Below are 4,425 nucleotides of genomic sequence, written 5' to 3' on the forward strand. Positions count from 1 at the left end.
GAGAGACTCTTGATTCTGGGGAAACAAACTGAAGGTTGCCGAAAGGGAGGTGGGTGGGGGGATGGGGTAACCGGGTGATGTGATGAGCAATGGTTGTTATAAGCAACTAATGACTCATTGAACACTATACCAAAAACTAATGATGTATTATATGTTGCCTAATTCACTTGTATGCACCATGCCAGGATCCCCGAGACAGCAACAGTCTGTAGGACCCTAGCCCCAAGTGGGATGCAACATAAATCTCTGTGTGGCCATATTTTGGGGGCCCCCATTCTGAAAGTTGCCAAGCAGAGTTCTCAGGATATAAAAGGAGACAAACAAGGCAATAGCTGTCCCTGGGAGATAAAGAATCAACAACAAATAGGTACTCTCTAAAGCTAATTCACGAGTCACAGTTCAAAAATCTAATTCTTACAAATGTGTTTTGCCAAACATACTGAATTTGAAAAGGAGGTGACAACGTGAAATTTTACCTTCCTCTCTCAACCAGGCACGCCTACTAGAAATCTAGCAGAGCTGATTTTGGTGATTCTTACCTTTTGTGAGCTTCTGCCTGTTTTCCCAGGATCCTGCCCACAGGCCCTGGAGTGAGTGCAATGTCCCAGCAGGTATTATCCCGGTCAGGAGAAATGTAGAGTAGGAAAAATAATTTTCCCTCTCCCCTTTATGGTGAGTGCTTGGCTGAGATCCCTTTTTGTCTAGGACACCTCGTATGTAAATGGATAAACCTATCAAGGTTAAAAGTTCTCCACTATGACCACTGTAATTCAAGACTACTTTGGTAAGGTTAACCTGCTTGTTCAGCTTTTAAACAAAATTTTATTCACTGGAGGCTTTCACACTGGACCCAGTCCAGCTTAGCTAGTACTGGGTCGGACCGCAACTGGTCTGGTTTCTGGTTTCCAAGCCGGAGCGGTCAGACACTGCATCCGGTCTGGTTTCTAAGTCAGACCCAATCCGGTCCAATACCCGGTCCGGTTTTTAAGTCGGACCCAATTTTTCTTGCGACAGTTTTCAGACCCAGTCTGGAAAAAGAAATGGTTAAATAAAGTCTAAAGCTCCTAAAGCAAAAGCTGTGGAGGATCGAGGACTTACCCACCACCTCCTAAGAAGGCAAGCAAGCAGCAAGCTCCAGGGGCCCAACAGGTACCCACGTTGGTTTGTTGTTCTCGGTGGACTGGCGGGAGTTTTGTTAGGTTCCTTTTTACTAATAGAACTGTTAAATGATAAACTGAGTCATATTAAAATTTTTAAGAGTTTATATGAGCAAAACTTGGGCAACATCCAATTTAGCAGGTAGAAAGGAGCTCCGAAGAGCTGTACAAAATGAAAGACTTTTATAGGCAGAAGGGAGCAGGAACAAGGAGGTATATTAGGCAAAAAAGCAGATCGGTTATTGCAGATTTACTTTCCTTTAGGGACTGGCAGGGGTCTATGAGACAGAATACTTAAACGACACTGTTTAGGTGAATCCTGATTGGTTTAGGTTTGCATTTCTGGGAAAGCCAAAACTGTAATTAAGTTAGGTATCCGTTTGGTGACGTGGACTTTAATTAGCATAAGTGGCTCCATTTGGGGCCTGCTGTCTTGTTTTTTAATGAGCAATAATCGCGCCTCGGATAAACCTCATTGGCTACGATACTGTCACTGCGTAAAGTTGTTGTCTTGTTTTTAACACCTGTAGGCTAATATATAACGTCATGCTTAAAAGATCTTCTGAATTACAATCGCATTAAAATTCTAGTGCTTTTTTTTTGTACGTTTCTGACGTTAGTGTATTTTTCTTTTTCAAATTTATTGTTTTGTGAGAATACAAAAAAGATCCATGTGTATTTTTCCATAAGACTAATTGATTTTCTCGACACCCTTTATTGATTTATCTGTCCTTTCCCCATTTATTTGTAATACATATTTTTCAAATTTCCTGGTTCATCTCTGAACACTATTCTGTTTCATTCATCTATTTGTCTATTATGGTGTTTCTCAAATTGTGTTTTAGAGATGATGTCTCATTAGCCAACATGATTAGAAATAGTATTTTCTCTGTTAATAATAATTTTAAAAACTGGTTAAAGCAGAAAATCATAAAAAAATATAGTATCCTAAATATTTTAAATTAAAACATGAATGCACATTTATTTGCAGTCTCTTAAATTAGATCTTAGGCATTTTCTTTGGCTATGCTTTTCTTAATTTTTGTGTCATCACTTTTGCATTAATATTATGTTTGTATCTTTCTCTGAGGTGGGCAAGATCTTAAAGACATTTATGAATAATCTGAGTGACAGTCCTTTTGCTTTTTATGATTTGTGTCCTAATCAGTTAAGTTTTTTCATCCACGCTAGTTAAAAAGATTTTTTCCAACAATTTACTTCTATTATGTTTTTCTAAAACATTTATTTTCATAGAAATAATCTTTTTGAACACACATTTCATGAGTTTATATAATGTTTAATTAAATTATGTAACTATTTGGTGTAAATAGGCATAAACAGTTTTGAACATAACTTGTTAGTTGTGTTTTCAGTATGCAGAGGGCATCAGATGGTAAGTTTCATGGTGAAAGTAGAATTCCATAGTTAAATTGGTAGATTAGTTAAGGAAGGATATTTGTACTTGTGTTATAATCATCTGGGACTCTCGTCATAAAAAATGCATATTTCCACACTCTAGTCCTGACCTAGAAAATCAGAATTTTTAATGTTTGACCCACAGGGAAATTTCAGACTTAACATGCATCCTAGGTGATTTTTCTGCATTATTTGAGAGGCATGGGTGTATTACTTTACTTATACCAAGCTAATTTATATAACTCTATTATATTTTAATATTCTGTAGGGCTCCTCCCTCAATTTTCTTTTCTTAATTTTCTAGGCTAGTTCTGCATGTTTATTTTAATAGATCAAACTTAAAATCTTACTTTCAAGCATTTTGTTTCTGATCATAACTGCCTTACTAGATTAATTTAGAGACAGTATCTTTTTAATGTGAAATTTTGGTTTCCACAAACAAGTTATGTGTTTCTATTTATTCTTTTAACTATGACTCAGTAGGGTTTTAAAGTTTTCTTTGTATAAACCCTCTATAATTTTTGTTAAGTTTCTTCCTAAATGTTTTATCTTCTTTTGTTATTTCTACTGAAAATAAGGTCTATTTATCCATTAAATATTCTAACTCACTTTGGTTTATATATGGAAAGCTGTTGCTTTTATATTTTCATTTTGTAATCCATCTCCTGATTCACATTTTTTTCCTATTGTTTCTAATATGTTTTTCAGTTTGTTTTCTTGTGTTTTCCAAATATATAGTCATATCTACTGCAAAAATTAATTGTTTTGTTTTTTTCCTTCTTGCTATGTTTCTTAGTTTTAAGTGTACTGACTTCCAGAATGGCACTCTGTTGTTCTGCTTTATGGAACTGGGTCCCCATAGGGGCCTCGTTTACTCCTCCTGTCTCTGGCACATGACTATGTCTCTTATTAGGCCAAGTAAAGGATGCTGGGACCTTACAGAGCTGCATCATTTACTCCTTGAATATTCTTCCCTGAAATATGGAAGGTTATATCCTCCCTCATTTGCTCCAAAGAGCTTCCTGTTTGGCTAATATTTTTCTTAGTTTTAAACTTGTAGCTGTTTATCTTATTTAATTGAAGATGCTGTATTTATTTTATTTTTGTTGAGTTTCATATAGAGTATGATTACTTTTATCTAGCTAATTTGCACAGATCTTCTTCATCAGCTTTTTAAAGACCTAATATATATATTGGATCTTAATTTCTTTTTTCTTTTAACGTAAGTTTACACAGTCAAATATGTAGAATTTTTCTTGTACAGCTTGGTCTGTGAATGTCACAAAAGGTTGCAGAATGTAGTTAATTGCTGAAGTTGGATAATGGAAACAGGAATTTTTTTCATGCTATTCTCACTGCTTTTTGTGTTGATAAATTTTCACAATTAAAAAAATAAGGGTATTAACTAAAAAGTATTTCTCTACTTTGAGCTCTGTCAAATCTTTACCAAATGTATTCTTGTTTTATGATTTTATTTTCAGTTAATACTTTCTTCAATTTGGAATTAATCTTTTTGTATATTGTTAGGTGATTGTATGATATTCCCCCCCCAAGAAGTAACCAATAATCTCAGCATTATATATTGAATAAACTTCCCTCTCTCTCTCTGTCCTCCTTTTCCCCAACAGATTGATGATGCTACTTTCATTGTTGTCTAACATCATCATGAACGTCTGTTTCTGGAAATTTTATTTCATTCCATTTATCTACTTTTCTGTCAGTTCTTACATAATAATCTACTTGTAACTCTTGCAGTTTTAATTATTTTTAGTATTGGTCATAGCAAATATCCCTCCTTACTTTCTTTTTAAAACTTTTCTTGTATCTTTTAATCCATTCACTCTTCTTGATA

At 34.8% G+C, this 4,425-nt stretch overlaps 1 pseudogene; it reads right to left on the minus strand.

Annotated features, from left to right (window-relative positions):
- Positions 1-1,534: 1,534 nt before the first annotated feature.
- On the minus strand, positions 1,535-1,662 carry LOC112832106 (U4 spliceosomal RNA; annotated as a pseudogene).
- Between the last annotated feature and the right edge of the window lie 2,763 nt (positions 1,663-4,425).

This window comes from Callorhinus ursinus, unplaced genomic scaffold (genome assembly GCF_003265705.2).
Source record: "Callorhinus ursinus isolate GAN/ISIS: 27379988/994484 unplaced genomic scaffold, GSC_fseal_2.0 scaffold14, whole genome shotgun sequence".
NCBI classification, from domain to species: Eukaryota; Metazoa; Chordata; class Mammalia; order Carnivora; family Otariidae; genus Callorhinus; species Callorhinus ursinus.